General features: G+C 37.2%; 1 protein-coding gene and 1 non-coding gene across 7 annotated transcripts in view; both read right to left on the bottom strand.

Annotated features, from left to right (window-relative positions):
- The window catches only part of LOC552278 (protein-tyrosine sulfotransferase), a 163882-nt gene that overhangs the window by 13518 nt on the left and 126918 nt on the right, over positions 1-23446 (bottom strand). The gene's annotated exons all lie outside the window — the stretch shown is intronic.
- Positions 15376-15461, bottom strand: Mir9868 (microRNA 9868). Its single transcript, NR_127349.1, has one exon. It is a non-coding gene; the product is annotated as a microRNA 9868 (primary transcript).

Here is a 23446-nt window from a genome sequence, read left to right as displayed (position 1 = left end):
AATCTCGATGCTACACGAGACAACGAAAGGGAATAACGTGGAGGAGCCATTTTCTTTTGTGTGTTGAACGCGAGTATCGCAATAATCCGATAAATCGATGGAGAAAATAGAAAAAAATCAGGCCACGATAAAATAGAATTTTCGAAGGAGCAAGATTTCGAAGCGTCGATGCTCCCAGCAAATTGTTAACAACGTTGTATTGTGTGCTTAAAGTTTTTCCAATAATTCGAAGATAAGCTCTCAAATTTCATCGTGAAGTTAATCATCGTTTATTTGATACAATTTCACCTGTGAAATTGATAATAAAAAATCATGTTATGTAAGAACTTACTTAAAATTGGTGAAATTTCGATGAAAGTTCACGTGTATGCAAAGAATAATTAGGTTTATTCCATTTCTTTCGTCGATTGGAAAATTTTTCAAAGTTTCAATATAAAGCTAACTATAATTAACGTTTTTTACATGAAAAATTTTACTCTTATCTCGTTCCATATATAAAATTACATTTAAATTTTTCCAAACAGCGTACGATTAATATATGATCAATTTCAACGCGAATTACAGTTAAGATCATATGCTTAATATGATGCGAAATTGGGACGAGAGAAATTGGGGAGGAAACTTACGAAAAGAAAGAAAATTGTTCTTGGAATTTGGTTGACAGTTTCATTTTATTCGACAATGCAATGTTTCGTGCGACTTGGGCCAACGATACTCGGAGGAAAAATAGGGGAGCGAAGAAGAGAAGCTCTTAAAAGATCTATATCGGACGAATGGTCAACTGGCGATTCGTGAAACGCAGTCAAAGAGGGGAGAAGAGAGAGGGGAATAAATAGGGGAGAGCGAGGAGAGAAAGAAGACGGGCGAAGGATCAAAAAGAAAAGAGGGGGATGAAAACGAGGAGGAGGAGAGGAACTGGGTCGTATATAAGCGACCTGTATCTATTTTCCGGCGACAGCTTTCAAGGAGAGCTTTCCATTTCGCGCTTCGCCTTTGACCTCCTCTCACCCTAGATGCCCACATCTTTCTTCAAGCGATGAAAGATGAGGACAATCGCCGCATATTGCCACCTCCGTCCTACACCAGCTCCAACACCCCGTATCCTACCTTCTATCCTACCTGTTTCCCCTCTCTCATTTTTCGAATAAAGCGTCGCTTCGTTTCCTTGTACCAATTGTTTTTTTTCTTTTTTTTTGAATTGCACGAATCTCGCGACGCGACATCGCTGTTGGATCACCCGCATTGTCCGCGTCGAATTGAATCGAGACGAGCAATAAAATGAGCGGATAAGGACACTTGTTACGTATCATTTGCTAGGTGAAACATTTTTGGTGTTCAATTTTATTTTCGTAAAAATATAGTCGATAGTTTTTTTCTAATATTAATAATATTTTTAATCTCCAATCTTTTATATTGCGTTATCGTTGATGTTTAAAAAATCGTGTAAATGAAAAAGTGAAAATTAAAACTAGCATTTAGAAAAGAAATTAGTCGTTTAATTATTCTGTATTTTCGATTTATTCTTACGAGAAAATTTCTATTCCCTTTTCGCTTATAACGTGTCCTTTTCACGTTCATCTTCATAACGAAGGAAAATAAATTTGTATGAACGGATACGCAAAAGTTAAAATTCATGTTACGTAACAATATACGCGATCTTTCGATATCGTTACTCGATCCAAAAGTTTTCAATTCATTATCAATGCTCGTCGTAATTTTTATCTTAGCTTTAATTTAAACGTTTCTTTGTTAGCGATTCCATACCGGTAAACCGGTTCAATTAGAGGGAGCACGTTGAAAATTTAAACTGATTCGCCCAAGGGCTCGTTTCGTTATGTTGTTATATCCGTTTCGTCGACCTCTCGCATTTTTCACCCTTCCCCATAGCTCGCGGAAACGTAATTGAGGGCCTGACCCTCCTCTTTCTTTCATATTTATATTTATGCAATTTTTAATATCCAGTAAAAGTAGCACGGTTTATTGCAACGTGCGCGATATTTCTGTTCGAATTCGTACATGGATAACAGCAAAAAAGGAAGACATATTATTCTTAGACTTCATCTGTGGTTTTTTCTTTTCATTTAAACTGCTATTTTTTGCTTTATTCGAAATAAAGACAGAACGTAACAGTTTTTGTCAAGAGATGAAAGTTTTTTTCACTTTTTTTTTTATTTTTGTCTAGTATCTTCATTTCTCAACCTATATTTCTTCAGTTTGATGAACGCATATCCACCAGTATCATAGATGAGATATAGAGTGGAACTATTTTAGAGATTTTTCCGTTTCTCCAATGTTTGTTCTAAGCTTCATACGGCTTAATAATCAACAGACTTTTATTTAAATTTACTTATTTTTTTTTTTATACTATTTTCTTTATGGATAATTTTAAACGTATTCTTTTTTTAATGTATTAAAATTTATATCGAAGGGAGAGACAAGTAGAATACTTGTATTGACAATTCTTCCGATTTTAATACGTTCCGACTTCATAAATTTTTATCTTTGAACGAATATTTCCAAATGTATTAAATCTTGTAAAATTTCTGACTTTCTGTTGACGGCAAATGGATATGATATGAATTATTCATCAACCAAAAATTACGCTCATATTTTATATATGCGACGGTGTGTAATGAGAATAATATTAAATATCGTGAAACTGAATTTGAATATGAGCTTAATGATATTATAATGATATAATATTATTACGAGAAATAAAAACGTATCGCGAGTCGAAAATCTTTGATTTTTGAATTTTGTTAATAATATAACGTATTATACAAATATAATATACACATTGTTCTCTTTCAACAATTACATGTTTATTACGTTTTCAATGTTTAGTATGGAACATATTATGCAAGTTATTATCAAAATAAAGTGATATTGTGTTCGCAACAAAGCATAATTACGATATTAAATTCATTGCACGATACTTTTACACAGATTATAAACTATTCATTTCAAATTATTTATTCATACAATTTTCACATCTCGTTGTTATAAAAATTTTTTTTAGCAATTATAAAATTATCTCCAAGATTTAAATCCAATATACATATTTTATAATCGTACAACGAACGTACTTCATTAATTTTAATACATTTCCAACCACAATTTTTAAAAATATAAAACCTATTCTTTCACGTAATTGCAATTTCGCATTATGTAATACAAGATTTCACAAGATAATCCCTGGTAATTGCCTGGTAATTGGTAATTATTAAAGGAGCCAATTTTCACTCCAAATCTTATCGATCTCTAATTTTGATCTTAATTAAATTAAATCTTCTCTTCTTCCTTACAAAATTTTGCATACAATAACATTTTCGATCACACAAAATTATATCAAAGATATCCGTAATGTAATTTTCTTTCTTACACTTTTCTTAAATTTGACATTTGTCTACGAGAAGTGAAGTTGTCGGTGGAAAATCGATATCGGTGGATGCTGATATCACTAGGGTCCCTAGCAGATATTTACGATAGCATTTGGTTGTTGGCACCTGGACATATTGTTTTTCCCACCATTATTCAACTGCATCCGCGTTATACTTCCCTATTGCTTATTTATGATTGTGCACTTTTGCACACTTAACAGGGATCTACTAGGAGCTTCGATTGTCCTTTTACGAACAATCCACGTTATTGTTAATTAAACCCTGTTTTATATTCCTTTTCACAGAATCTACAGTGTTAATAGTAATTTTCTTACACGCATATCGATAATCCTGTGCCAATTCTTCTTCGTATTTAGCAGTTAAAAATTAACTTCTCGATTAATCTTTTCCGTAAATTCTTCCATTATCCTTCAAAAGTTTGAAATCATTAACGTGTTTCAAGAATGATACAAAACTTGATCAAAAACTTGTGAAGGATAATAAAAATATTTCTTCGAGAATCTATCCGTGTAATTACAATTATTGTAATTAAATTAATCATTGATTAACGAAAGATTCGTCGATTTTTAAAGCTGATTGCAAATTTTCGATCGCTAATATTTCCCTGTAATAATGGCAACTTCTGATTATTGATAATGCAATAATCGAATGCAACACACGACCGGCGTACCAATAATTTCCAGTTCACGTTCCAGCCCCTGCCTATTTTTTTGCGGGAATTACGATTATCGTGGTGCCATGTTACGACACGATGAAAGCAAAAACACGAGCGCACGATTATATCAGAAATAATTGTACGACCTGGAATTTGATTTTAATTGCTTCCGTTGTATTCGAATTTTTGTTACGAGAAACAACAAGTTACAATAATTCTATATTCCAGAAAATGAGATGTTGTCGAAATTAAAAATCACAATGAAATTCCACGAAACCAAATTCGCTTCATAACGCGTATCATAAACTAGTATCATAAGAACAAATCTTTTGTAATGATATAAAATTACATTTTTCCAATTAACTCGACTTAACACCATGATACTCTCTTAAGGGAAAAAACCAAGGGAAAATTTCGAATAAATTTCGCGATCTAGTAACGAGGTAGCGACACGAGGAAAAATTCGCACGAGGGTAAGTTGAATTTCGGGAGGAATCAAGGGTTGACCGAGGGGAAGAGCATCGAGGAGGGGTTGAAAGTTATGCGCGCCACAAAGCGTTCTTTGTCTCGGCACCGGGATCGATCTTTCGACACGTTATTCCCCGGAGGGATCGAGCAGGGGGCCCGCCGATGAATCCCTCCTCAAGTTTAATGAAAGAAGTTCGATATCGCGGATCGTTGATCCGATATTCCGACAGAACGAGCCGGTGAACGGTGAGGAAAAAAAAAAGAAAAAGGAAAACTAGATCAAGCGTCCAAGACCACGTGAGCATAAGATATATAATTACCGAGGAACATGTTCGATCTCTTTCCTTCCAGTTCGATTTTGGAGGAACTTGTTGACCGTGGATTAAACCGTTGGCATTCGTTCGAGGAGCTAAATTATAAAAAAAAGGAGGGTGAGAAACGGAGATGGTATCTTTTGCACGAATGGACTAAAAGGAATTCAGGCTTATTGCCAACGATCTTGAGCGAAGCTTCGATTTTAAGCTACAATTGTTTTGGAAGCGAGGGAAAATGCATCCGCTTGATGGCGGATAAAAGGTGTGACATCGATTAACACGTCGAACGTGGGGCCGAAAGTCAAAGGGGGTCACCTCTTTTGCGATGATTATCGATTTTTTGTACGATACAAAAAGCAGCTATAAAATGGTGAAAAATGCAAACAATAAAATCGAAAACGATAGTCAGATATTTATTCATTTATGTAATCTCTAATATTTAAATTCTATTTCTTTGATCACGTTCGTACAAATTTTATTTTGTATAAAAATCCGCGATCTATTGACGGTAATATTTAATGCTTATGCACTTTTTTTTACAAGAAAACTCATGAATATATATATTCGTGTTTAAAGGGGATGAATACTTGTATAATTTTGCAACACTTGACGACGAGCAGCATTTGTCTAAAAATTAAATACAAATTTACAACGTTATTCCCTCTTAGCGTAAATCCATTAACAGCCTCGAGTAATTGGATTTCATAAGTGCCCGCGTCTCCTTTGCTCGCGTTAAGATTTATAACGTTGGCAGAAGCTGAGAGGACCGACCGGTAATGATACGGCTCGTTTACCACCGGTATTTAAATCCGCGGCGACGAATTTTCAAACTTTCGTGTCGCTTTGTGTCATTGGAAAAGGCTTCCCCTCCCCCTCGGGCGAGCGATGGTGAACGAGCGGATGCGAATTCTCGCAAGTTTAATGAAAGAAGTTTGGCATCGAGCAACTTTAAGCCGATATATTCCAATCGACGGCCGTTTAACCACCCGCTAACGAGAACGAATCGATTCCATCGGGAGCGTGGCCGCTGGTGTCCCCCCGTTTCCAAGCAAATTATAGTTGTCGATTTCTCTTATTTTCGAAATCCTTAAAGCGATACGCTTTTTTTTCCCTCTCTACTCTTAATCCGATGCCTGCTCCGTCTTCGTTTCTCGAATATTCTCGGATCTTTCCTCTTGTTGAAAATTTAACTTTAGATTATTGAAAATTCTTTTCATATTTCTTATTTTAAAGTATTTTTTCAAAGAATCGAAAAGGACTGAAAGACGAATTTATAAAATAAACTGATTTCTATTCTTTGTTATTTTTAATTGATTGATATATTGGTATAATTTATAATTTTTTAAAAACGAAATTTAGCTTGATTTATGCGTGATTCAAAGAAGAAACATATATATTTCACTTTGGGAATTATTTATACATAAATATTCAAAGAGTAGCTTGTTATATTCACTTACAAAATTCATTTTTCTCATTGCAACACATTGTTTCCCAATCTCGTTTGAGAACGAAGATAACAAAGACTACGGGAAGAGAGTTGAGAGAAATTCCTTAAAGGTTTGTAGGAAACCGGAAACACGTGTTGACACACGTCCACTCGAGTTGCTTACGAATCGTGCGCAACATAAATGGCGTGTCGCGCGCGCATTAAAACCAGCACCAGAGGATAATTTGATTAATATTGATTAGAGATCGCGAATAAACTTTATTAAAGCCTTTTCTTCGAGTTTTTTTCCTATCGGTCGCATCTTGCCTCTAATTACGTTAGAATGTAATTCGTGCCATGTTCGTTCAACGTCATGAATGGAAAAAAAAACAATGCAATCGTTCGATTTAACATTGAGTGTGTCGCGTGACACGGATTTTTTTATCTGAGATTATTCTTCTCCCTTTCGTTTCTTTTTTCTTTTTTTTTTTATGAAACGCACGAGAGAGAAACGTGACATCCGTGGATTAAATTTGAAATATTGTTGCCGCTTACTTGAAATCCTTAATCACGTTTGGAACGAGATTCGTATCCGTTAAATTCTTTGCTCCCTTAATTGTTCCCTCGATCGTAATATTCTGATTTTGACTCGTACATACACCGGTCGATCGTTAAATAATGTAACAGGTTAATCGTATTTCGCTCGAACAACCTTTGAATTATTGAGGAGAACGTTACGATAATGTTCGAGTAACAGGAACCGCCACTGTACTCGTTTCTTACAACACTCTCATCGATTTTTACCTTCATTCTATTTTCATCAGTGCATTAATTTTAAAGTTTGTATTAACGAAGAATTTATTTTATAATCGAGAAAATTTATATAACATCGACAGAATTAAATTATCGTCCGCATTTTATAATTGAAAAACTCTCTGAAAAAAGGATCTATGAAACTGAATAAATTGTGTTAGAAATTTTAATTCCAGTTTTTTCAACGTGTTTTAATAAAAAAAAAAAAAAAAAAAGAAGAAGGGGGAAAAAAAAATGAAGGGGAATATAGCGATAGCTGAGATCACAGAAGAAAAATTAGAAAAGTTACATTTTCTTTTTCTTTTTTTTTTAATATTTCAACGAGAAATAATTTCAAAGTTGAATTTGTCCAGTTAATAAAATCGTTTTATCTGTCAAGATTTTCGCAATTATTTTATCTTTAAATTATATTAAACCACTTTTTTTCCATCAAAATAAAAAGAAAAAAAGAATATCAATAAAAGTGAACTTTTCGAATTTTTCTTCTACATTAATTATTCAACCAGATATTCACATATTTTTTAAATCCAAAGATGAACACGAACACCTTTATTATCTCTCCTTAAAAACAAAATTTTCAAATATTCAATTGTTATAATATTTTGACAAGAATTTTCGATCGAATCCAAATCGAATCATCATCACTCAATTGCTCGATCACAATTATCACCCAAATAAAAAAAAATCCTCCTGGACAAAGTTCGAATAAACACAGGGACATGAGCGTTCACAAATCACGAAGGCAACGAACGAGACGTGGGGGAGAAGATATTACCCCGGAAAGAAACAAACCGATCGTAGATCAGCGGTGCACGAAGAGAGACCTGTTCCAAAAGTCACGAGTAATTACATCGTCCACGTTAATATGTTTCCTTCCCGTTCCCCGCCGCGGAATTGAGATTCCAGCATCGACGACGCGGAATTGCGGAAGCAAGAGAGAAACGGAACAGAGAGATGGAATCCGAAATGCGCGACGGGCGAGCTTCCATCGTTGCAGGGAAGGAGAGGAAACGAGGAGGAAGAGGAGGAGGAGGGCGGTTGCAACCGGAAGACAGGTGGCGAAACGTAATACTAATAGAAATCCAAACATAGGAACGAAGGGAGGGGGGAGAAGAGCATCTTGGTGGACGGTAATCGAAGTTCAGGGTCCGTGGAAATGGGAGTTGCGGAGAAGTTTCGGTGGAGACGGACGAAACGACCCGCGTAAAAATCGAGAAACTCGGATGGAGGGGAAACGATGCGATGGGAAATTCCAGCGGAAACTGGAGGGAAAAAGAGAAATGGAGGGAAGAGAAATAGGGAACGGACGTGGAAATTGAAAAAGAATTCTGGGCGAGAATACCTGGAATATGTGGGGGGGTCACTGTTTATTGTGACTGTGTTTCGAGTGTTGAACGTGGGAGAGTGCTTCGAATGCTTGAAATTAAAATTCGGGTGTATCGGGGTAAAAATTGAAAAAAGAATTTTAGTTGGAAATAAGTCGGGATAGGTGGGAGAATTTGGGGTATATTGTGTGAAGGTGTGTTGGAGATGTTGTTGCATAGGAATATGTTGAAATTCGGGGATTGAAATTGAAAAAGTAATTTTAAACTTGAGAATAAGCGGGATATGTGAAAATTCGGAGCGAAGAGGCCTCGTAGAAGGACGAATATGCTTGAAACGAGGATGAAATTAGGGTGAAATTAGGTTACATGATTATTCTAGGTGTTAGAATTTAACGCGTGGAAAATTGTAACGATAGAGAATGACTGCGACATCAAACTAACATGACATATTCGCATTATTATATTATTTTGACAGAAATGAATCCATTTGACACAATATCGACAATTCGTACGATCTAGACAAGCGACACGAATGTTTCGTCAATCAGATGACTTATTTGTATGCAGTTTCTATACGCTCGATAAATTATTAATATTCAAACATGTAATATAATACAATTTTATTCATTTCTAATCCCTAAAAATTTTCCCAAACGCGTTGATAAACGATTGACAATTCCTCGACTCAAGGATCTCGATACATCATTATAACAAATCAACGCAATATGAACACGTTCGAGAAGAAATAACCCGTGATAGAGAAATCAAGCGAGCGAGGGAAACGAGGGAACCGCGAGCAAGGGGTAGGTAATTAAATTGTTGCCTCGATATAGTCGAGCAGAGGGGAGGGGAATGGTGATCAAAAACGGAAACGGAACGAGCAAACCCCTCCAGAAAGGGTTGCAGATACACGGATGCAGAAATTGAGGTTCTCATGCTGCCACTCGCACTAAAACTACCAGCTAATATACAAATATACCTGTGTATATTCGTGTGCGCACGATTCAGGGAGGAAGCTGAAATTCGACGTGGAGGCAAGAAGTGAGAGGATGGAAAACGAAGTGGAGGATGCAGCAAACGACATCATCCTCCTGATTTCCCTCTCTTCCTCTCTCTCTCTCTCTATCCATAACTCGTTGATGCATCGCGTGTTAGTAGCAATCCAATTAATCGGTGAAGTCCGCGCTCGCTCGCACGTATAATGCATTGGGGGGTGGAAACAGCGGCGCTCTTTCAGACGCGAGAAACGAGGCCGATGCGCGTATATTGCCATTGCAATATGCAGCATCCTCAGCCGTTCATCCGGCGACGGATTTTACTCTATTCGGGCCTCTGTCTTTGATGCAAGCGTGCAAAACTGGGGAAAAAACTGTGCCTCGGGGATGACGCGCCCGCTCTTCCAACCGACCCCAGCGCGCGATCGCATTTGTAATGATTACAGAGGGATAACGGACAAGTCGGCCGATGGATAAGCCGAAAATGCTGTTTCGATGTAGCCCGACTGATACCCGGTTTTAATTATTACTTTTTAATTCGATTCTCTGGTATATACGGATAACAGAGACGAATCGTTGGAGGGATGGTGGATTGTACACGGATGACGATATGTTAACAACACTCTCGCAACGGGTCGTGACGCAAACGTGTGCGTCATAACGGTCCCTCCAACGGTGCTGAGAATGACGTACGTCTGGCGCGTTATCGATTCTTTTTCGAGGTTTAGGTTTGAAATTGTAGGAATATGTATATGTATATGTATGTATATAACAATTTTTTTTTTAAATCTATTTCGCCAATTGATAGTAAATATAAATCGAGTGATTTTAATCGATTGAACGTTTTTCAAAGAGGAGGATACAAAAGGATATTAAGCGTTCGACACGGTTTCATTTCCGTCGTTGGAAAAAAAAAAAAACGCATTTCGTTCGAACGTGGGGTTTCCTTTTTTTTTTATTTTTTGCAAAACTGGATCACTGGATAATCGTTAAATTCGTTTCGCTATAATCGTATCGTAAAAAAAAAAAAAAAAAACGAGCGTATGGAAAACAATACGCGTATCCTCTTGTTGAAGGATATCGTGATTCAACAACGATAACCGAAATGGTTGAATGCTCTGTCTCGCACGCGACAAATCAAGCGACAGCTTTTTGATCGAACTAATTGAAACAAATGGTCGAAATGGCATTCAAATTTCATTGTTTCAGGAGGAATGGGAAACCCTAATCGAAAGTTTGAACAAATTCGAATCCAATTTCTCGATTTCTTTTCGCTCCTTGAAATGGAGAGTTGTTTCGACGAGAAAAGAAGAGCGATATGAAATATCGTTTTTTTTTTTTTGCTCGAGGACGAGTACAATTTTGCGTTGCGATTATATTTCTCGTTTGCCTTTACGTTTTTTTTTATTGTTTTATTTCTTTTTTTTAAAAGACACGACAGTTTTGATCCATGCGGGATTGTAAATTAAACGGGAGACAGTTTTCTGAAATATTCCACGGATAAATAACGGAACACGAGGTCGCTTATACAGGTGATATACTATTTGCGTTGCTGTGATACGTTCTTTTTTTTTTTTTTCTATTTTTTGTCCTTTCTTCTTCTTCTTTTTTTACGTAGAAAAAAGAGAAACGGTGTCACGCGTTCGAGCGTGTTTAAATTTTATTTGAAATTACCCCCCGGAAATGTATGGTTCGATTAAAATTTTGTCGACAAACAGTGCACGTCGAAACACTGTTGGACTACGTATTTGCTTTGTAACATGGCTGGGTGTAAACGATCCACTATTTTTTTCTTTTTTTTTTTTTTAATTCCACCGAACAGTAAATAGCTTTCAGAGAAACACTCTTCGTAGCGATAACGTGTAATTAAAAAGCTTACGTGGATATGTTCGACGTGAAAATTTATCCGGCATCCATGCAGGATGAAAATTCTATTTTTATTTGTCAAATTGTTTTCATTGTTATCTATTAAAAAGTTTAATAGCCGTTGAAATTCGACATTTTTCCGAGTCGAGTCCTTTTTTCTATGCGAAAAAAAAATATTAATAATTCTGTAGTTCGATTAAATATTAAATCGGCAATGGAAAAGTAATCACCGATGAACTATGATCGGTTGGAGTACTCGTTGTTACGAGTTTCGATGCCGATATTTTTTAATTCATCATTTTTCTTGCATCGCGAGATCGAGGAGAGATTGTTTTTTCACGTGAAATTAAACGAAATTTCTAAACTCGGCAGAATAAGCTTCTGTGAAATGGAAATTCGGCCGAGGGAAGAGACACACCCCTCCTCGTCCCTGTAGACTTCGTTCTACGATATTGCATCCCGCGCGAAGGTCTAATCGATCCGGTTTATTACCGCAAACGGGAAGAACTTTCGCGAGAGTAAATTGCAAACCGCTTAGCCAGAGTGACCGACCGCCATTTATATCAGTTTCCAAGTTGAACTTAATTTTGTCGTCTTTTAGTTTTAGCAACTTCACTGCCAAATGCCCGACTTTCTCAACCTTTTCCCCCTACGGAGATTTTCCCCTGCGGTTTTTCTAAAAAGATAATTTTCCCGCCGATTGAAATAATATTAATCTCGGAGGAGGATCAATTACGTGGGAAAGAAAGAAAGAAAGAAAAAAAAACATAAGCGAACAAGCAATCGAAATATATAAAAATTATAAAAATTGTAAACTAGAAGAATAGGAATTGAAATAAAGATCTGTTTCATATTTTATACATATCACAATACGTACATTTATATAAATGTATAAACGTTCATTCATAAAATTTTCATTGCTCGATCGTATCAATCATCGGCTTTTAATACATTCTGAATAAATTATGAATCGATGATTCATTAATAACTTGTTATTATTCAATTGTTTGTTACTCTTTTATAAAATAACAAATTTCTAGTGGATGTACATAAAATCGCACGATTGGTAGATTTTTATAAAAAGTTTGTAATATCTCTCAAAATAGTTTAAAGGATAAAATGAATATTATCAGGGGAGTTAACTCGATCTCGCTTCAACGCTTCAACATTCGTTTCGTTCACGGATTTGATGTGAAACGAGGGGTTGATTATTTCATCGCCGATCTAAACCAATAAAATCATCGACTGTAACACTGACACCGAGTGTAACGCGCCGATAACAAGCAGTACATCGCGTCCAACGCATCGCCCCGTCGAGAATATGAAATCTCGGGGAGCAAGTAACTTGTAATTTTACGTTAATGACGATATTGTGCCACCGTGTTTACGTTATTACCATGCATAATTGCTTTTGTCGAACGCATCCTGCTATTGAATTATTAACCGAAACGAATTACCATGCCGCGATCGTAACCGCGTCGTAAAACGAACTCGACATCGCGAATTTCACCGACAATCCATAGTGTCTAATGTTCTCCGTAAAAAAAGAAAGAAAAAAAAAAATCCCCCATCAGTTTTAAATTCCAATTTTAATTTCTCAATCGAGAAGATCGAGGAATTGTTCAATAGTTCGTAGAAGAGAAAATTACAGAATCAACTAGGGGGAAGCAAAAGGGAAGAAATAAAGGAGTAACGAGTTTACGCGTAACCGAACGAGTACGATGGAAAAGGAAACTGTTAAACTGTTCGTGGTACAAAGTCTGAAACAAGTTGGGTGTAGTATCCGCCGAGGGAGCTTCGGCGAACAGCTGGCCGGTATTCAAGGGGAAAGAACAAGGGAAGCTCTTTTTTTATTTTTCCATCGCGCCACCTGTTTCGTCGCTCGCTTCTTGCGTAACCGATTCTTGGTTCGACCGGCAAAATTCCTGGCGGAAAATTCATAAACTGTGCCGAGTTCTTTCTCTATAAAGAAAATAAAAAAAATAAAATAAAAATCGTTCCCCTCCATAATGAAAATTGTAAATTCGCGACTTTGAATATGTGAATATTATCTTTTGAACGACCTTCGCAGTGTTTTTCTCGAGGGGAGGAGAGAGTCGGCGATGTAAAAAGTTTCGGACAAAAGGGGTTACGAGCGACGGCGGGTCGTCGATTCGCGGACAAGGGAGAAAATAGGGTAGATAAAGAGAATTTTTTTCTCTCTCTTTCTTTTTTTGTTACGTAACACGAAAAAAGGACTCGGCAGTGAGCAGTGGTAGGAGGACGATAACGAGGCAACCGGCGGAAATGACGTCGACGCATTAACGCGAAACGTAAAGGAGAGGGAAAAAATATTTCCGCTAAAGTATATCCTCCTATCTTTACTTTTTTTCCTTTTTCTTTCTTTCTTTCTTCCTTTTTTTTCTTTTTACTAAAAATCACCCACTATTCCCAAGTTATTCGCAAGGAGGGGGTTGGAGATAAACAGCTAACATTTTTTTCACGGAAGGGGGAACAGATGTAAAGTCGTTTTACAATGGTTCACCAGAGAGAGAGAAAGAGAGAAAAGTGGAGCAAATGCGGACGATTTAACCGATACAAATGACCCGGCTACACGATGACTAAAAGATATAAGAACAATGCCATTCATTCTGGGTTTCTTCGCCGTTATGCATCACTTCCGTATCGGCAAATCGTTATTTGAGTGACAGTAGATATCGATGCGATATCCTGTGACTCTGTACACAGAACAGATGAGAGAAAGAAAAAGGAGAGAAAGAAAAAGAGAGATTTTATTGAGAGCAGTAAAAAATGATAGATCTCTCTAGGTATAATAAGTCATGGAAATATTTGGTCCATTTTCCATAGAAAAATTCTGTAAATATAACACGAATGTTAGACGAAACTTTTAACTCTGAGAAGAAAAGGAAGAATTGGATAAAAATCTGACCCGATGACGCGTATTTTAAGTTATCAATTGGCAAGAATGAGGAACATTTCTCTCTCTTTTTTTGATTTCTTGTCATCGTATCAAACGACACCTTTTATCTTTTACCAAAAATATTGCCAAAATTGTACCGATTATTCGAATCTTCGTGAAATTTAAAAATTTGAAGTTTTATATTTTCTGATTTTGCGCGATTGCAACGATCTTACATCAGGAATCCGGAAAGAAATAATTCCAATTACTCTCATGTATAATTCGTACGAGATTAAATCAACGTGATTAACGATTTTTCCATTTCCCACGGAATTTTTCCACGGGTTAAAAAGGAATCAGCCAAACGTATTCGTTAATGAGAATTCTCTTCTTGGATCCGATCCGCTTTTCTCGCTTTCCCGTTCCCGCCACTTGCCTCTTTTCTCGCCCAAGTATCCTGGTAAGTGGCAACCCTCGAATCTCTTCTCCGAGATTCGCGTAATCAAGCCTTCATTCAGCGAGAATGTATCCGGAGTGTACGAGGAGAGCTTTCATTTTGCCCGATACGTCGTCCAAAGAGATGTTGCCTCTTTCCCGCTATGGTAAAAGGAAAAAGGTGTCGTTTCATACGATGACAAGAGATCAAAAAGAGAGAGAGAAATGTTCCTCATTCTTGATAACTTAAAATACGCATCACCATGTCAAATTTTTGCCCAATTCTTCCCTTTCTTCTCAGAGCAAAGCATCATCTCTCTTTGACCGTGTGAGACGATATTGTTTCAAGAAGATTATATTAATTCTCTATTCGCGTAAATACAATTTTCTAAGCTAAGAGGGGATGAAACAATTTTCAAAGAAGAGAAAGACGTGACACCTAAGCTTGCTTATTCCTATGAAAAAAAAGATCCCTTGAAAAAAAAATAAATTACACAAGGATACAAATGATACGACGCCACCGTTCAAACAATCTCGATATCTCGTCTCGTTTTCCTATTCTTTTCGAGTCCATGTAATGCTGTTCCATCCCCCTTAGCCTAAGGCTCACCCTCTTTTTTCCTCGCGCGAAAATAGACGCGCGCGCGCGCGCGACAAATTGGAATTCCAACAGGATAACCGCGTTTCCACTCTATTCGCTCTCTCTTCGTGCATATTTCGCCTCCTTCCCTGGAGGCGAGGAGGGTCGTCTGTTCGAGGGTTGAAACGCGCCAAGCAGCCGGCTAAACCCGACGACTTCATCGAGCTTAACCACGGGGAAAGAGCAGGCCAGGCATCGATGAAACGCCGAGCTTTTATCGCCGACAATCCAGTTGTCGCCTTCCATGGATTATTGTCTTCCCTACTCGATTATCATCGAGTTTAGTATTTATATATAAAGGCGAGACGTACGTGACTCATATCTCGCGTATTTACGTTTTTCGTGTATTTACGTTTCACGTGTATTTGAATTTGGGCGTCGACTTTGTTTCGATTCCCCCTGTTTTGTTTATTCCCCTTCTTAAACCGTCCTCGAGCGACGCGACTTTGTTCGTACTGCGTAGTTTAGTAGAACAAAGGCATCGGCACGATTCGCATCCATACGCGACGTAGTTCATTCTTAAATATATATTCTTCGTTTTAATCGAATTATTTTATGATTTAATTCGTGATATCCGTTATTTTTATCATTATCGAGATTGATAATTTCGTTTAACCTACCGTTTCTTCGTGTGGAAGATTCAAGAAGAGAGTGATATCGAATGTGATGTGGTAATTCTACGGTAAAGTAGTGGTTAATTAATTGTCTTATCAAAAAGTTTAAATTATTGTGCAATATATCGTAACAATGTGTGCATTTCTGTTGAAAGTTTAAGGATGCTTAAGCAGATAAAAGTTACGAAATACACGAGTGGGGAAATATCCGTCCATCTCTCGTGAATTCGACAGATATTACCTCGACATCGGGAGGCGATTACGAAAAAAGAAGGAAAAAAACCAGACAAAAATAGGATCATCTATTCGTGGGAAGCTGTCTACTTCCAGTGTGACAGGATGTTTCGAGATAGACCTACGGTTGAAACTGGGGAGATACATCAATTTTTCTTTTGAATTCGACGACGATGAAATCCCTGTCGGGGAAACGTTCTTTTTTTTTTTTTTTACCTCATCGTAATCCAGTATGAAGTGGTAAATATTTGAAATCGTTCTTCCATCGAGATATCAGGTTTTTTCATTTTCATTCACGTGTATCATTATTCGTTTTTATCCGTGTTCATCTTTCTTCGATTTACATTCTTGTACTTATTCGTTCACTATTGCCGATAATGTATGAGAAGGGAAGGGATTTAGAAAAAGTTATATCGCGAGCGAAACACTGATAAACATGACGAACGGTCGGAATTTATTTACAAATTATTTCCTTCGCGTTGTTCAATATTTATTCCAAAGCGTGTAATTATAACATGGCAGGGAACGAGAATATATATTCATTTGCGACAAAGAAAGAACAGATACGCGATAAAAATTTGTATTTATTATATAAATTTATTGTGTTCGATATTAAAATTGTAAGTGTTCGAACAAACCGCGGTTTATTTCAGTCACGTATCGAAATTGATGATTTTTTCGATTCCCCCCCAACCCTCTCGATAATTTATATCGAGAACGTTTCAAAATCCAATAGCAGTTACGCGTCTAAATATGTCTCTTTTTAAATTATCGTCTTATTGCGATCATTTCATTTCTTTTTTATCATTTCAATGATAAAAAAGAAAAGAAACGCGCGGTAGATTTAAAAATATTTCAAAAATGTCTCGTTCAACGTGTAAATTCTAGATAAGATGGCAGAAGTATTTTTTCGTAAATCACCTTTTTCATAACCACCTTCGAGGTTAAAAAAACCTGCTTAAATAAGTCAAGTAGAAATTAATCAAAACTACAAACTTATTTACGCTGCGTGAAATAGAACGGAAACGTCCCAAGTCAATTCTTTAATTTCCCAAGGAACCTCCTCCCTTATCAACGAACAGATTGCCTTCCCAATCGAAATCGAAACATCGAATAGAAAAATCAAATTATCCCTTATCCGGTATTCTTTCCTTTCCTTTCCTTCCTTCCTTCCTTTCTTTTTTTTATTTTTATCCAAATAACGCTCAATAGTCCAATCCTGGTCCGGCATAAAATTGATTTCACGCGATCGCGCTATCGGTTTGGACACGGATGGTTATTCCTCCTCTTGTCGCGACCATGATGAAGTCAATCGTAGCTATACCGTCAAGCAGATCTCTCGCGCATTCAATTTCGAAACCCGAAACGAAACCCACGAGAAGAGGGGTTGATTTCAACCCCTACCTTTCAGCCGCGCCACTGTGTTCCATTCGAGTTTCTTCGACCGTTAAATCTCTTTTTTCTCTCTCTCTCTCTGACCATTTCAAGTCCAGAGAAACTCCGGTATCCATACCCATTTCCGCTTCTTGTCACCGACCTGTCTATCCGCAATCCACGCACGTTTCTAATATCCTGAACCATACAGACGTATCTTCCCTCGAAGGTCGTTTTCTATTATTCGTTATCTAACGGTTGCACAAGGCATTGGCTGCCTAGCCAATGATGAGACTTTGTCCGAGAATTACAACTCGACGTTTTTCCTTCACCTTATTCTCTCACGTATCGCGAGAATCGCGAGGGAATCGAAACTCGACTCTATTTCTGCCTCTATCTTTCGTTTCAATTACTTACACCCCGTTGGGAGCGATACGGATTTATGGTAGAAAATTCAAGCGAGGCGAATTATCTTGTTTGAAGAAGGATCTAGATTTTGTACGGATATAAAAATTATGTAATGTCGAATGTATAAAAATGAATAAAATAGTTAGATATCAATTTATTTATCCGCGTAATTTGATCAATTTTTGCTGACTCGTTTCCAAATTTGTGAAATTCATGTGAACGCGTTTCAATTTTGCTCGTCACTTTCGCTTCGCGTGGATAATTAATTATCGAGTTAAAAAAAATAAATAAATAAAATAAAGTATATAACGTATACTCATCGAGATATATATATATATATATTCGTCGATACAAACTTTTTCGAGAGAAGTTCGTAATTCGAAAAAAAGGGAGGGGGGGAAAAAAAAATAAATCGCGATTCCGTGCACGAGAAAAATAGGTTGTTTACCGGTTGAGCGTGTTTCACGAAACACGCGTTTGAAGTTCATCAACGGGGAATCGATCCAGGGCCGTCCATAGTCGGGTTGAAATTATGCGAATTCCCGGGATTTTTCACCGTTTCGGCGGCGGGGTTAAAAACGGCCGTGTAATGTCATTAGCGTGGAATAATGAAATCGGGCCGGGGGAAATCCCCATGGAAACGAGATATTAAAATCAGGGAAACGAGACGAAATAAAATTACGGGTGTTTCCCGGATAATGAAATCCCGTTGCGATCGCAAATTCGAGGCCTTAATTAAACATCGGCCGTTGTTTGTTGTATACAAAAGACTACAAAAGACGCGTTACAACGCGTATCCTGTTATATCGTTATTCATACATATATATATATACACATGTATAGGAAGGAATCGAATTTGCGATTCATCGTGGAAAGTTTCATTCAATGGAGGATACGAGTACTTATTTCATTTATTCCGTTCCACTTTTATTTTATATATGCATATATATTTCCTTTTTCCACGTTTTAGCTGGTAAAATTGATATTGAACACGTTCGAACGGCGCGTTAAAGTCTCGACGGTATACCGAAAATCGATCGTATACCGAACGAGGATATTTGAAATTATGCAAATTACAGGCTAACGATCGCTCGGTTCCCGCGTGATTAATATATGCGCCAGAAGTGATGATGAGCGGTTTTTTCTTCTTTTTTTTACGATCGAAGACTCCATTCTTTCTTTTTTTTATTTTCGATTACTTAAAATCCTGGGAGGTGTCGTGTCATTTGCTATAAACCGTTTGCTATAAATCATGCGTGTCCTCCTCTGCTTTGAACCTCTATTCTAATGAGGTCTCGACTTATATGGGAACAACGATCAATCTTGGCGGGGGCGAAAGTGATCGAAGTGGGTGTATTCGTTCTTTCGCGATAACAATGATGTATGGGGATTTCTAGAAATACAATCGAATTTTTTCCAATGCGGTTCCACCATTCTTTTCTCCCGAGTATATTTTTTTCCCCCGAGCGAATCGATTCATCGAGTTAATTATTATAAAATTCCCCAATTATGGAACGTTAATCAATTATGGAAATGTATGGAAATTCGTGGAAGTTTTTCCAAAAAATGAATCGCGTCCAAAAATTAAAATATCGGATTATCGTTCTCCGTCTCTTTTTTTTCTCTCGAATCGTTCCATATCTCTTTTCGCTATTCCGTTGAAAAGAATAAAAAAAAGAAAAAAAATAGAGAAATACCGGGGACGTTTTATATTTTCAAGGGGCTAGGGAGGGGTTTAAAGAGGGGAAAGAAGGATGACTCGCTCAAAGCGGCACGGTTAACGACGTTCGTATCAATTTCTGTCTCGTCCTATTTGCATTTTTGGGGGATGAACCGGTGTCCTCGATTGATCCTCCTTTTTCGACGAAATATTCTTGCGAATTCTCTAGAAAGGATATTAAACCTCCGCTTTGGCGGAGGAAAACGCGATTTGAAATTTGAAATTCTTTCAAAAATTCTTGGAAAGGAAAAAAAAGAAGAGCGATTGCTTATTAAAGCCACTTTCGAGTAACGCGATCCGTCCAAATAATCGAGCACAATTTAACGAGAGAAAATCTTAAACCGTCGCTCGTCGAATCAATATTGATCCGGTTTGTTATTCGAACGAATTGCGCATCAATCTCGATGTCAATTTTTTTACCTTCCCCCCTTCCCTCCTCCCCAATATTTTCCACGACAGATATTACGCCGCAGATAAACATTTTTTCCGCTCCCCAATATCTGTCGGCCATTCTATTTCCAAGTTTTTTTTTTTTTTTTTTTTTTTTTGACATTGTCTATTCTGCGAGGATAAATTTGGATTTATTTCGAGGTTAAATAGTTTTTTCATCGATTTCATCGATTTCGCATTGACAGGCGATACGAGAGCAAAATTTTAGAAAATCTAAAAAAAAAGATTCGAATCCTGGTTACGTTAATTATCAAGCGAGCAAATTTTGTACGAAGAATATAGAAAGATAATTTTTTTTTTTTGATACAAGCCTTGATCTTTGAAGAATCAGTTATTATTAAAATCTTACTACATTCTTTCATCGAAACGAATAGATTTTTCGAAAATATTAATTATCTTACCTTCCACACGCCTTACATAAATTTCCTTTAACCTTTTCCGCTATCGGTTTTACATTTATCACATAGCTTCATTTTTGTCCCGTACAAGATATTGAATTATCGGTAACCGAACTCGATACGAATTCACCACGTAAATTCTTAAACGTTTCGACAATAACGTGTTAACAAATAATCTTTCTTTTTGACTCGTCTCAACGCAAAACTGACTTTTTTTAACAGGAGCCGAACTGAATCCAAAGAGAGAGAGAGAAAAAGAGAGAAAGAATAAGAAAAGAATAAACACGAGAAAATCAAGAGGATTTTTCCTCGATGATGCGCTCGTCGTCGAAACATTCGCTTTAAGAATATTAAACCCTCCACGGTTGGATGGAGGGAGAGCAATTTGCGCAACGTTGAAAAAAAAGCTCTTCGATCCGCACCTATGAAGAGATGAATAAATACGAGGGAAAGTTCCGAAATCGAGCAACAAAGCGCTTTTTCGCCCTGCGACCGACGTTTGCGTCTATTTGCGCATGATTGAAATCGCAAACGGGATAAAAATTAAAATTTGCATCCGAGTCGAATTGTTCCTTAAACCTTCTCTGTTAATTTATCGACGGTTCGTTAAATTTTCATTAATGATCGGCGATGACGTTGATTGGATAATTGTCGTGTTATCGCGAAAAGTTAAAATTTTGGATTTGCATTTCCTCGTGTGTTTTTTTCTTTTTTGAAATTAAAGCGATCCTCGTCAAAATTTTTGTTTCAAAAAGAAAGACGGAAGACTTACATTCAAAAGTAGTTCTAATATACATCATCTTCGTCTTTTCTAGGATCAAAATTTTATATCAGGAACGAGACGACCTTCGACAACTTACGAAATCTTAGAATTTTTGTTTCGAAAGAAGAAAGATCACACTTAAGATGTTCGAAGATAATTTTGAAAATCGCTTTAGATCCAATGGTCGCACTTTAATCACAAGATCGATTCTCGGATGTGGAACAATGGAAATGGGAGGAATGTCGCTGGAAATATTTGCGAAATACGGAAAGTTCGGAGGAATAACTGGAGAGAAAACTCGAGGAAAAAAAAAAAGGGAGGGAGAGAAAACGGTCTGTCTGAGACGGTCTCAATTTTTCAATACCGTGAGCGGCAAATATCGCCTGTCGATTTTTTCCTTTCTCGTATCATTCCAGTCAGCAACGCGTATTCCCTTTCGTCGTATCGATTCGACGCAACGAGTTGCTTTGTGCATCCTGTCGATCCTATTGTTTCGGATAGAATAATAAAAGAAAAAAAAAAGATGAAAGAAAATCAAGGGAAAAGGAGGAAAAAAATAGAAAAATAGTTGTTACAAAGCAGCTGTAGTAATTAGAACGTATTCCCACGTTTATGACATGCTCGAACATCGTTTTCAACGCATCCTTTTATCAAAATCGTTGGAAACAACGATGGAGGACAGGTAGCAGATGTATTCTTTCTGCAACGAATTTTCTATGTGACGTTCAACGTCGACTTTTTTTTTTTTTTTTTATAGGCGAAATCCCCTCTCGCGACGGAATTCGCGTCCCATTCGTGTTATAATACGACATATCAATTGTTGTCCCATCTTCCGTTCCGTATTTCGAAAACACCCGTGTTCTCGAAATATTCGATCTCTTTTCACGACCGCGTTGGATTTATTCGTTGCAATTTAGAATTCTGGGATAGGAACCGTGTTTAGGAAATATCCCACAAACCATTTTCCACAAATGTTTTGGACACGTGCATTACCATTTCGTTTCCTTTATGCTGCACGAATGCGCGAATTCTGTAAGTTTTTTTTCCTTTTCTCCTTTTTCCTCCCCCCAATTCTTGATTTCAAAATACGAACGATAAGAAGACGTGTCACGCGTGAAATTGAAATTTTATTATTTCAAAAAATATTGACTTTCAGAATTATTACGCAAAAGAGAAATTTATATCCTGCCATGGAAATATAAATAAAAATGTCAAGATTTAACATATAATAATTTTTCGTAATTATCGAATCGCATTTTTTTTTACAAAAATTCTCAAAATTTCAATTTCCAATTTATCCATCGAATGTGATTTAATTAACGGCTGTCGTGGATGTAAAAATAAATATAAATTTACTTTGACCCAATAATTTGTCGAGTAATTTGTCGAAGATAATAATCAAGCGTTTGCGATATCGGTTGAAACGCGAGTTTCGTTGAACTCGTCCCTGCTTCGTTAAATGTCAGAAGCCCGTATTCACTAGTTGAAACTAATTGCACGTATTGCAAAGGGTGCATTAGCTAACTGTTGTGAGACGTGTTCGGGAGAACTACAAGTCAAAGCAACGTTCGACACAACACGTGACCTTTTCGAATTTCAACCGTCGGACGTCGCGGCTTGTCCTCGATCGACGAAAGTTTGCGAAATCCTTGTTTGTAGCATTTCCCTGAAAACCAAATTACACCTCCTTCCTCGAAAACCGAACGTTTAATTTATCCCGTCCTCGTTAAAAACCATTAAACTTATGTCCTGCCTTTATTAATATTCTTCGAAATTCGAGTAACAATCGGAGAAGAATTAAAATTGATCTTTCATCGAGATTCGATGAACGAGACGAATATTCGAATCTTTCGAAAAATTCCAACGTCGCAAATATAAACTCGAGAAATTTCGTCTCAAAACGAATTATCGAAGTTCTGTGGGAAACAACTGCCCAGGAATCGATCGAATTATCGAATTATCGATCCGAGAGATTGGAATACATACTACTCATGGCACGTACTGCACTCTGGGGATAAAACAGACCCGTTTCGAAATTTACGATCCATGTACGTCGATGCCAAAAGGCATCGTAGCTGTCGCTTACAAGGACTAATTTAGGGACAGCGTGTTGACTGCCGCGAGCGATTTGCAACCCGCGTGTAGTACGCATCGATTGCTTATAACCGGCGATCCCCGACGGGCAACTTGTTCGTTTCGCCGTTAAACATCGCCTGGAACACATCCTCTCCCTTCGTGGAAGGATATC

This window comes from Apis mellifera, linkage group LG3 (genome assembly GCF_003254395.2).
Source record: "Apis mellifera strain DH4 linkage group LG3, Amel_HAv3.1, whole genome shotgun sequence".
Classification (NCBI taxonomy): Eukaryota; Metazoa; Arthropoda; class Insecta; order Hymenoptera; family Apidae; genus Apis; species Apis mellifera.
This window is presented reverse-complemented; position numbering and strand designations above follow the sequence as displayed.